This window comes from Palaemon carinicauda, chromosome 27, assembly GCF_036898095.1.
Source record: "Palaemon carinicauda isolate YSFRI2023 chromosome 27, ASM3689809v2, whole genome shotgun sequence".
NCBI lineage: Eukaryota > Metazoa > Arthropoda > Malacostraca > Decapoda > Palaemonidae > Palaemon > Palaemon carinicauda.
The window spans coordinates 35622524-35636061 of NC_090751.1; the positions used below are offsets into that span (position 1 = coordinate 35622524).

Sequence of the window (13538 nt, forward strand, 5' to 3'; positions counted from 1 at the left end):
TGAGTAAATAATTTATCATCTTGACTCAATATTTAACGAACCATTGATGCCTTGTCTGAAATCTCATTATTTTCTAAAACCACCCACGATTCATTTGTAGCTATTCATGATACATAACTTTTATTATTTGCTTATGTGCATCTCCAATGTATGCACGTGTGTTCTCGCTTCAAGATCGATAAGCGTTTTTTGAAACGCGATTGTTCAATATCTCAAAAGCGTTATGTTATTGCATATGATAAGGTTGATGTCCGTTTGATATGTCAGTCAAGCATTTGAATACTATTCATATGAACACTAAACGTCTACTTAAAAGCGGCAAAGAAAAGGAAAATATGACTTAGCGGGAGAAGTCGACAGTGTTGCCTCAGCAGGTCCCCGGAAAAGTCAGACAAATAACTATAGGCCTACTTTGGATAGAACTCCTAGAGGCAATCAACATATTATCATGAGAAAGATAATGAATTGTATACATAATGAATAAATTCGGACGTTCTGTCTCAAACAATCGGAAGTAAGAGTCTTGTATCTTCAGCAAAGTGCGGATTGCTGTAATGACATGCATGTGATTGGAAATGCTTTTATCTTCCCTCAATCGCTCGGCGTTAGGGCAAGGTGATAGGAAATGTATTGTAGTCAGTTAATGTGGGACCAGTGACTAAGTGGTTGTTGACTGATGCGGTGTATGGCAGCAAATTTGGATCAAAACTTGTCGGAGTTTTATGTCACTCTCAAACGTCCATCTTTTGGAGGTAGGTCCTGTTTTAGATGGTGCGTTGAGTGCTACAATAATTGTGGGATTTTCATTTTGAAAGAGAGAGACAAATGTTTAAGGGAAATGAAATGCGAAGGCAATATAGGAGCAAACTCATCAATATACAGATGGATTTGAAAACGAGAAAAATAAATAGCAGAAATCAAGTATGTCTTATGTCCAGTAGCTTGGATTTCCATATATCAAAGCGATATGTGACAATTATATCTAATGTTTAATGGGAGTTTTTTTTATTTCGATTTCATCATCATTATCATCTCCTCCTATGCCTCTTCACGCAAAGGGCCTCGGTTAGATTTCGATTTAACGTGACAAAAATCCAGGAATAAATCTAAGAAGGTTATATTAACTTCGTAGCCCAACATTTACATAGCAATACAATGATATGGTCAAGTGTAGATTAAATGTCAATATTTAACCCAATATCAGTACACCAGCATTTGGAAGATGACGACCTGCTCATTTTTTTCTCTCTATTGTTTCTCCTTAAGTAATGAATACACAGGAGACATTTAAACTTCACAAGATACCCGGACATAACCTTTTTTTCGAGTAATAACAAATTGAGTATGAAACCTCAGGAACATTCCGTTATAATCTTTTAAACAAACAGTTTAGATGTTCCACGGTGCTTTATCTATAACTAACTTTTGCGTGATCGAACCATAAAGATAACATTTAGACAATAGTGATAGATCAGACGTGTAGAATTGACCTTGCAGAAACAGCAGTTACACACGTGAAAAGAGATCAATGGAATGCATGAGGTTATCTACGGGACAGATGACGTCACAATGGAAATTACCTAAATGTTTTGCACAAGGATAACCACCCCTGTATAATTAAGGCCAATTGCCTGAATATATATATATATATATATATATATATATATATATATATATATATATATATATATATATATATGTATGTATATATATATATATATATATATATATATATATATATATATATATATATATATATATAAATTTATATGTGTGTATGTATGTATGTATGTATGTATATTTATGTGTATAATATACACATATATATATATATATGTATATATGTATGTATGTATGTATGTATATGTATTTATGTGTATAATATATATATATATATATATATATATATATATATATATATATATATATATATATATATATATATGTGTGTGTGTGTGTGTGTGTGTGTGTGTGTGCACACGCAAATGTATATTCTGTATACACACATATATATAAATATATATATATATATATATATATATATATATATATATATATATATATATATATATATATATTTCCTGTCACGCTCAGGAGGAGAGGAGTAGTCATACTCTGATGAGAAGGCGGTACCCGAGAGGTGCTATAGTCCATTTCTTTTAGCGAGGCATATTTGCACCGACTCGCAGCGGTGCCCTTTTAGCTCGGAAAAGTTTCCTGATCGCTGATTGGTTGGACAAGATAATTCTAACCAATCAGCGATCAGGAAACTTTTCCGAGCTAAAAGGGCACCTCTGCGATTCGGTGCAAATCTGTCTCGCTAAAAGAAACGGACTATAGTGTACTGTACACTCGGGAACCACACTCTCCCACAAATTGCCGAGCCAGTAGGTTGTAGTTAGGGAAGGGGGAAGAGGGTGGGACGGTTTGAATTTATGTGTGTATGTGTGTGCGCGTGTGTGTCCATGTCTCTATACATAGTTAGACGTCCGGCTCATAATAAAGCGCAATTGAGAACAAGATAAAGATAATGATAAGAAGAAATATAATTAGATTAAAGAGGTATAAAAAACTTCTTCATGTGCCCTTAATTTCAAACTTGCTTTTCGAAAACCAAATAATAAGCGGTGGATACTTATACACAGTCAGTTGGATCTATGAAATGTTACTTGTTATTTCTTCTTTCCAATGCCAGACATGCATACGAAATTTCTTATCGCACACAAATAAGAAATTCTTGGAAAGCGTCAGGAATGATAGAGATGCTTTGCATCACAAAGAATCCTTTCATCAGGGAAAGACCCGTTTCCGATGCTCGGTAAAGAATGGGGAGAAGGATAAAAGCCTGAAATGTAATGAATAATATAAGCTAATTTATAAAAACATTCACATTTCCTCCTTGACACATTCTTTTTCACATATGATTATGAATAAGACTATATGAAAAGAAAGTTAATACTTTGGAATAGTAGTACGTGATAGACAAACAACTCAGATTAATATATATATATATATATATATATATATATATATATATATATATATATATATATATATATATACATATATAAATTTTATATATATATATATATATATATATATATATATATATATATATATATATATATATATATATATATATTGAATATCAGATGAGGTAAAATGGATCTTCGAAGTTTCTACATAAACAATTATTTTTTGTTTTTATCCAGTTTGATATGTCGGTGGGGGGGGGGGTTGAAGTCAGTATTTGTGTAAAGGAGTATTAGTTGCAATTGTAACTTCTTTAGCTCTACCGGTTTTCATATAGTGGAAGTTTAAAATTTCTCTAGTATTTCGAAGATTAGAATTGAAGAAGAATGCCAATAGACCGCAATTGCATTAATAGTTGAATTTATCTTGAGTTCCATTAGTCATATTATTTAATGAATAATGAAAATGAATGAGTTAGTCTAGTGAAAGGACGGAGACCTCCAACTGGGGGCCCATAATTTGCACCGCACCCTCGGCTCGATAGTTTTCAGTTGTGAGTTCTCAAGGTAAGACAGATTGTTTGGGGCTTTGAGCACTTCTCATTCTTCAACAGCCATTATGGTCTTCCTTAGGGCAAGTTTGTGCGGAGAGAAGCCTTAATGCTGATCTTAAGTGTATGCAGTACTGTATGTTCGGCGTCAATGACCTTCAATATCAGGATACCAGAAAATTCCAAATCATTCAAGCAATCGATCTCGTGGACACAGTGTACGACAATGCATTGATCTGCCGCTGGCCTCTGCTTCAGTCGAGGACTTTAAACAGCTTCACTTTTAGTTTCATTTACAAGTAAAAACAAATTTAAATCATCAGAGATAAGAAAAATATTTTGCAGCAAAAGCGTTAACCGTAAATGGCGTCATTTTAGGTTACAAAGACGATTGCAATACTCCCATTCTCAGAGCACAGAAAAAAAAAGCAAAAAAATTAAAACATTATATATGTGATATTGCTGCTCGCTGAGGTCGAGGATATGGCTCAAAATTATTTGTAACTCTGCTCTCCCAATTTAATATAAATTAAAAAACTTTTATTGACAATGAAGATAGATGCGAATGATATAACCGATTTGAACTAGAATCTAAAGCGCTCACTATTTATCATGCATAAGGAAACAGTAAGTTCACAGTTAAAGGATTTATATGACTTCCTAGTTATGGGGATGAATCTAATCTTCTTCAGCGTTTGATTTGTAAAACTATGTACAAGACGATCAGATAAGATGATAGTGTAACCGTGGAATTATGCTATTGTCCCCTCCCATCATATATTCATTTGGAGTTTGTGGGTAGTGATGCGGTTACATGATAAAAACCCTCATTGAGAAAAAAAAAAGTTGATAAAATAGCAATGTAAGAGTTGCATGAAAAATATGTGCGATACTCAGCACTTCGACTATATATATATATATATATATATATATATATATATATATATATATATATATATATATATATATATATATATATATATATATGTATGTATATATATATACATATATATATATATATATATATATATATATATATATGTATGTATATATATATATATATATATATATATATATATATATAAATATATATACATATATATATATATATATATATATATATATATATATATATATATATATATATATATATATATATTATTAATTGCTAAGCTACAACCCTAGTTGGAAAAACAGAATGCTATAAGCCCAGATGCTCCAACAGGGAAAATAGCCCAGTGAGGAAAAAAAATAAGGAAAAATAAAATATCTCAAGTACAGTAACATGAAAATAAACCTCTCCTTTATAAACTATAAAAGCTTTAAAAAAACAAGAAGAAGAGTGTACCCTCAAGCAAGAGAACTTTACTCCAAGACAGTGGAAGACCATGGTACAGAGGCTACGGCACTACCCAAGACTAGAAAACAATGGTTTTATTTTGGATTGTCCTTCTAGAAGAGCTGCTTACCTAAGCTAAAGTCTCTTCTACCCTTACCAAGAGGAAAGCGGCCACTGAACAATGAGCAGTAACCCCTTGGGTGAAGAATAATTGTTTGGTAATCTCAGTGTTGTCAGGTGTATGAGGACAGAGGAGAATATGTAAAGAATAGGCCAGACTATTCGGTGTGAGCAGAGGGGAATATGTAAAGAATATGTCAGACTATTCGGTGTGTGTGTGTGTGTGTGTGTGTGTGTGTGTAGGAAAATGGGAAATGAACCATAACCAGAGAGAAGGATCCAATGTGGTACTGTCTGGCCAGTCAAATGAACCCATAACTCTCTGGCAGTAGTATCTCAACGGGTGGCTGGTGCCCTGTCCAACCTGCTACACACACACAGACATATATATATATATATATATATATATATATATATATATATATATATATATATATATATATATATATATATATATTTATATTTAGCCGGTGCACCCATTCAAAGGCTTTTTCATAGTCCTTACATACCACCAAAAGTGGAATTTATATTCTACACATTGCTGTGCAACATGTCCTAAAATGAGAATTTGGTCAGTACAACTTCTACCTTTTCTTAATCAGGCTTGTTCATCTCTCCACTTTTTATCAATCTTTCTCTCTAGTCTCTTCAGAATGAACATACAATATATATTTTCATGACAACTGACAATAAGTGTGATGCCTCTGTAATTGTTGCAATCAGATAGATCTCTCTCTTTTTTTTTTTTCAAAACTCCTAGGCCGCATTCATCAGGTTTTGCCTCTTCATGCTACATTCTACAAAATAATCTTGTAAGTATTCTGAGAGTCACTTCATTTTCGGCCAATATTATCCCAGCCGTTATTCCATCGTTTACAGGGGATTTCCATCTCTTTAGTTTTTTAATGATAGCTCCGACACATCCAAGTCTTCCTCAGCTTCAGGTATATCAATCAAATTATTCCCTTCATATCTCCTATTCATGAACTCCCTAAAGTGTTCCATCCAACGTTGTCTTTCTTCATCTCTGTTGTTATAACAGATCCATCTCTACATGGTCGAGGACTATGAAGCGTGCAGTAGGAGATGATGAATAGAGAAGTTTTTAATTAAAAGCTCAATATTGAGACGACTGGTGAAATGTAACCGAGACCCTTTGCGTCAATAAGCGTGGGTGGTATCTATCTATCTATCTATCTATCTGTCTGTCTGTCTGTCTATCTATCTATCTATATATACACACACACACACACTCACACACACACACACACATATATATATATATATATATATATATATATATATATATATATATATATATATATATATATATATATATGTATATATATATATATATATATATATATATATATATATATATATATATATATATATATATATATATATATAGTTTCCTTATTTCCTTTAGTCACTGGGATATTTTCCCTTTTGGAGCCCTTGGGCTTTTTTGTGAAAAACCAAGTTTCAGCAGCAGTATATTTAGTTCCACTTTTTCTGCTCTTGATTGATGTGAACCTTGGTCTTTGTGTTGAATTCACATGATTGCATTATTTGGTGAGATTGTAATTCATACCTTATATTAATTGACTGGTGTTAATGCACAGTGGTAAATTTTGCTAAGCTATGAAGTTCATGTTGGTAGTAACTGATTATATTTTATTAGATACGACTACGGTTAGTCAGTAATGTCCATACTGCCAATCACCGACGTCCAAATGCTGGAACATATACCCTATTTAATATATGTAGTTACACCATTTGCAATTTTGTCTTCTTTGCTCCATAAATATCATTTGTATTTTCAAGTATTATCTATACCAATTTTTCTAATACAGTAGGCCTTATGGAGTAGCGACAATTACTCACAACAAAATATTTGAAATAATCATTCTAATTAATATACAGTCACGAGTTATACAAGCATCTCACGTGTCAAGTTTCAAGGATTGATATTTGTATCTAATAAAATCTTAAATGACAAAATTATATTGTATATATAAATAGACTGGTTTTAAGCATTTGATATCCGCATTGCTACCTATATGAGAAAAAATCTAAAATTACCATTTTCAAATTGCACCCTATTTATATGAAATTATATTCATCAGATGTGCAAAGTAATTTTACCTATAAAACCACTAAGTTCGTTATTGTCAGGGAGCTGCTGGGGGTTTATTCATGATATTGAATTAAAGATATTTGAATCGACTTGTGACTTCTCTGTTCCAGTTTGGATGAAGTGGTTTCTAATTAGCTGGTCAAATATCTTTTTACTCATATCATGGATAAACCCTAAGCGGTTCCCGACTATAATGAACCTTAAATATAGCTAAAGTGGTCATTAATGTCTATAGTATTAACCGCTGGCGTCCGGATGCTGGGACATCCACCTTTGTTTAATTTGATGTTATACCATTAGCTTTGTTATGTCACTTCTTTGGTCATAATTTATCATTCAGGACCCTAGCTCTTGTCTACACCAATTATTCCAAGTTATGCAATAGACCTTATTCGGTAGCGTCTGTTATTTGCGATAAGATACTTGAAGTGATCATTATAACTTATCTTGAAAATATTGTTTTGTTGGTATTTGAATTGTGTAATTAATATATGACACTGCTTTATTTCCTTGAGTGTCTCAATGATGGGCTGGGCAATGGCGGTGGGGTAGTTTATCCACCCTAGCAGGCTCAACCATACCGCTAAGGCCATGCAGTTCTGAGAGACCAGACCAAGACTGGACCCCTATAGGCCTTCTCCTTTATTTAAGATAGGCAAAGGCTAGGAAAAGGAAAACTCCAAAATCAAACCAACACGACCCCAACGGTGGAGCTTCCCAGCGCCGGCGGAAGAGGGCAATGCCTGTTGGGCAGGTAACAAGGCGGGCCTTGACATAACAAGAACCCGGCAGCCCGATGCAACCAACATCGGAGAAGCCGCCTGTCTCGTATGTCTTGAGCCGCGGGGAAAACGGTGTGGGCCAAGTGTGTGTGCGTGGCCGTTGCAAAGCCACGACCACCCAAAACAATATACCCAGCTACTGGCATTCTGTCGTTTCCTCCACCCTTCTTCATCTCTTTCTCACCATCATCATCATCATCACCACCACCAAGTCCTGAGGTGACAGCACCATGGGTCAAGGGGGCAGGCCTGGATAGCTGGAAGCCCTTAGCCCACGACTGCACTCAGGTGGCGAGTCTAAGATTCAGTCGCTCTCTGGTGACGGTGCCGTGACACCAGAGTTCGGCAGCTGGACCCGTGACTGGGCTGGCCTATTGAGGACACCGCAGCCCACCCCACATGGGGAGGCCCCTAGAAAAGGTGGGGTAAACATCGGACACGGCAAACCCGTCTGGTCATCTCACCGCGGCTGGCGGACATCCCATTAATGCGGTCGAAACAACAAGAAAAAAATATTAACCTTAGGTGCGTGGAACATCCGCACCCTCCAAGACGTGACGAACACCAACCGCCCGGAACGACGTACAGCCCTCGTCTGCAAGGAGCTAGCCCGCTTCAATGTTGATGTGGCGGCTCTTAGCGAGACCAGACTACCCGAAGAGGGCAACATCAGGGAAGCTGGAACAGGCTACACCATCTTCTGGAAAGGCAAGGCCCTAGAGGAGCCTTGCATCCACGGTGTCGGCTTCGCCATCCGTTCCCAGCTAGTGCAGCAGCACAACCTCGCTCCCAAGGCCATCAGTGAGCGCCTGATGACTGTCCGCATCCCCATCACGCGGGACAGACACCTCACCCTGATCGCTGTCTACGCCCCGACTATGACCTCAACCGATGATGACAAAGCTGCCTTCTACACCCAGCTCGCCCGCACCATCCAGGCAGTGCCCACCAATGACAAGCTCGTTGTGCTTGGCGACTTTAATGCCCGAGTAGGCAAAGACCATCGCCTGTGGGAGGGAATCATCGGCCGTCATGGCATTGGAAATTGCAACGCCAATGGCCAACTCCTACTGGGTCTGTGTGCAGAACACCAACTTGTGGTAACCAACACCATCTTCCAGTTACCAAAGCGACAAAAGACCACATGGAGACACCCACGGTCTAAACACTGACACACCCTGGACTACGTCCTGACCAGAGCCAGAGACCGAGGAGACGTCCGCATCACCCGATCCATGCCCGGAGCGGACGACTGCTGGACGGACCACAGACTCCTCATCTCCCGACTCTCCGTGATGACCCTACGACCACCCAGAAGGGCCCCTGACAGCGTACCACACAAACGCTTTGGTTGTAGTAAGCTCCGCAACCCACAGGTGGCACAGAACTACAAGGAGGCCTGCGAACAACACCTCGTAGACCCCGTGGGTCAGGCTTCTGTCGAGCACCACTGGACCACCCTCAGAAACGCCATGGCCCGTGCCGCAGAGGAAACACTAGGCTACACCAACAAGAAACGGCAGGATTGGATTGATGAGAATGATGCTACCATCTCTCTTCTCATTGAAACCAAACGACAAGCACGCCTGGCTTTGGAAAACCAACCAACAGCAGCTAACAAATGTGCTCACAAGGTGGCTGAAGCTGGTTGCCAACGAGGGATCCGTGAAGCCCAGAACACCTGGTGGCAAAGAAAAGCTGCAGAAATACAGAGTTTCGCTGACCAACATGACCTGCGCAGCTTCTATGCAGCAACAAAGGAAATATTTGGTCCCACATGGTCATCAGTGGGCAGCCTGAAGGACGCGGATGGGGCCACGACCATCACCGACAGCGAGGGCATCCTGGCCAGGTGGAGGTCTCACTTTGAGAAGATCCTCAATGACCAAGCAGACACCCCAGACGATCTCCTGCGAATGACCCCGCAGCATCCCGCCCGTCACTGGATGGCACTACCACCCTCCATCCATGACTTCAACAAGGCCCTGCAGCGCATGAAGCCCGGCAAAGCCCCAGGGCCAGACAACATCCCGTTGGAGCTCCTCACTCACGGTGGCCCCGGTTTGAGGAACCGTTTGATGCTCCTTATACTGAAAATATGGGAGACCAAGACCCTCCCCAGTGACTTCCGCAATGCAAACCTCGCTACCATCTTCAAGAAGGGAGACAGGGAGAACTGTAACAACTACCGGGGAATATCACTACTAAGCATCGCGAGTAAGATTTTCGCTCGGATTCTCCTTGACCACCTCCTTATTCTTGCAGAAGACGTCCTGCCAGAGTCCCAGTGCGGCTTTCGACCTTCCCGCGGGACCATAGACATGATCTTCTGTGCGCGACAACTACAAGAGAAGAGCCTCGAACAACAACAGCCCATAATGTTCATCTTCTGGGATTTAAAAAAGGCCTTCGACAAAGTACCTCGACCTGCCATGTGGGCTATCCTCAAAAGATATGGCTGCCCACCCGATTTTGTCAAGCTGGTGCGTGCCCTCATGACGGAATGGTTGGGAGAGTCTGCCACCAGAACTCTCTTTCAGACCCATTCCCCATCAACGGCGGCCTGAAACAGGGCTGTGTTCTGGCCCCAACGTGTTTCTCGCTATACACCGCAGCAATGCTCAACGAGATTCCCCCAGACACACCCTCAGTCGACCTACATTTCCGCATGGATGGAGGCGCTTTCAACCTTGCTAGACTCCGCGTCAGAACCAAGACCACCTTGTGGTCAGTGCGAGAACTGCAGTATGCTGACGACAATGCCACCCCAGGTCAGACGGCAGAGGACCTGCAGTCGTTAGCCAATGCATACAACTCTGCCTATGAACGTTTTGGGATGCAAGTCAACACAGACAAAACCAAGACCCTCGTCCAACATCCACCAGGACTGATGCTCCCAAACTTCAATACCACAGTGAATGACCAACCGTTAGAACAGGTGGACCAGTTCTCCTACCTAGGGAGCATCCTAACATCAGCTCACACAAGCAAAAGGGACGTGGAGAACAGGATCAGGGCAGCCCACTCCGCCTTTGGCCGACTCAACTGCCGCGTATTTAACAACCACGCACTGACAATGACCACCAAAATAATGGTGTTCAGGGCAGTAGTCCTCTCCATGCTCCTGTATGCATGTGAAACATGGACGCTATATAGAAACGATATTAAAAACCTAGAACGCTTCCAACAAATGAAACTGAGGCAGATCTTGAAAATCCCCTGGGAGAGCCACACCACCAACATTGAAGTCTTAGAACGTGCCTCGCTGACCGGCGTGGAGGCCACCATCATCCACCACCGCCTCCGCTGGGTAGGACACGTGCATAGGATGGATCCATCTAGGCTCCCAAAGAAAATATTCTACGGAGAACTGACACAGGGCACCAGACCACGAGGAGCCCCGAAAATGCGCTATAAAGATCAACTAAAGCGCACCCTGGCTCTAACTGACATCGATCCTTCCTCATGGAAAGAAACAGCCAGGGACAGGAAAACCTGGAGGAGTACAGTACACCATGGCACCGTGGACTTCGAGGAGAGGAGGAGACAAAATGAGGAGGCTAGGAGGAGAAGAAGGAGAGAGCGATTAGAACAGCCCCGCCCACCACCTACCTTCCCTTGTGAACACTGTCCGCGACTCTTCCACCACATACTAGGACTTAACAGCCACATCAGACATAAGCACCCATCCCATAGATAGGAGGCTGATAGCTAACCACAGAACCCAATACTCGGACACGAGTGGGCGCCGACGACGATATATATATATATATATATATATATATATATATATATATATATATATATATATATATATATATATACTGTATATATATATATATATATATATATATATATATATATATATATATATATATATATATATATATATATATACTAGTGTACGGGACCCGCAAAAAATAGCGGCTAAATATTTGGTCAAATATGCACACGCACACACAAATTCAATCCTTCCCACACCCTCCCCCTTTCCTAACTACAACACGCTATTTTGGGCAATATGCGGGAGATTGTTGTTTTCCGAGCGGCTGTCGTTCAGCGTGATAGGAATTATATATATATATATATATATATATATATATATATATATATATATATATATATATATATATATATGTGTGTGTGTGTGTGTGTGTGTGTGTGTATTATATATATATATATATATATATATATATATATATATATATATATATATATATATATATGTGTGTGTGTGTGTGTGTGTGTGTGTGTATTATATATATATATATATATATATATTATATATATATATATATATATATATATATATATATATATATATATATATATATATATATATATATATATATATATATATATATATATATATATGCTTTATTCATTTAAAAAAGTAGGAGTTAATTCTGTTTTCGGAATCAATATGTTAATTAAAACAGGCAAAAGTCATTGCCTGATACTGAAAGCTATCCTTGCAAGTATTAAGGTCCCCCCCCTTAAATATACACTGAGGCGCCTAGGTAATATATTAATGTTATCTAACATATCCCGGTCAAGAAAAACAAAACTACGTGGTTATGGCCTGGCCATTGCTGCTCGAACTTGAATCACTCTACCTGAAATTAGCTGTATTGCTGCTCTTATACATTCTCTGCCGGTGTTTTGGGAAACTAAATGTATCATTTATTCGAACACTTGGTGTTCTTTTGTTCATAATCTGAGGTTGGAGCCATTTTCACCGATGATTCTTCCCTTACGATATAGTATTGCTGCAGTCAGACTTGTTTAAACTTGGCCCTCTGTTGCAAGAATCCTTCTCTTGTAAGTATTGTCGAATTCAGTGCATAAGAAATAAGCGTTGATTGAAGGGGTACCAAATTTTGATTTCGTAAAAGGTCTTCAGGAACTAGGATATCTGGGATCAAGCACTGGTATGTGGACCTTTTTTCGAAAAGAGCTCTCTCTCTCTCTCTCTCTCTCTCTCTCTCTCTCTCTCTCTCTCTCTCTCTCTCTCTCTCTCTCTCTCTCTCTCTCTCTCTCTCTCTCTCTCTCTCTCTCTCGATTTAAAAGCGGAAGAATCTTTATGGAGTCTGGTAGGCTATTTCTCAGAAGATATGTAACTACTGCTTGAGTAAAAACTTGAAGATCTTTGTAGTACATAGGTTGGCTCAGTAATTTCTATCATTTTCCCCACTGGGATTCAATAAAAAAAAAAAAATATTTAAAGAATAACTTATGGTTAATTGGTGGTTACCGAAAACAATGGCTCTAAATTATATTCACGAGTTCTTCATTTTCCTTTCCATGAGATTTCTGTGAATTATATATGTCGATAAAATGAGCGTGTCGATGAGATGTTTTCGGTATATTCGCCGCCTCCCGGATAGGCCATCTTCTCCACTTTATTCTAATGTTACTGTTCTTACAATATTTAATTTTTCTTTGTTTCCTTTCCTCACTAGGCTATTTACCCTGTTGGGGCCACTGGGCTTATAGCATACTGCTTTTCCAACTAGGGTTGTAGCTTACCAAGTAATAATAATAATAAAAATAATAATAATAATAACAATAATAACAATAACAATAATAATAATAATAATAATAATAATAATAGTAATAATAATAATAATAATA

The 13538-nt window shown here is 38.6% G+C and overlaps 1 protein-coding gene across 1 annotated transcript in view; it reads left to right on the plus strand.

Annotated features, from left to right (window-relative positions):
- Window positions 1–626: 626 nt before the first annotated feature.
- LOC137620685 (solute carrier family 49 member 4 homolog) overlaps window positions 627–13538 on the plus strand; it is a 30209-nt gene continuing 17297 nt past the window's right edge. Inside the window, exon 1 of the mRNA XM_068351030.1 lies at window positions 627–752. The gene's annotated coding sequence lies outside the window, so the exon portion shown is untranslated. The remainder of the gene's footprint in view (window positions 753–13538) is intronic.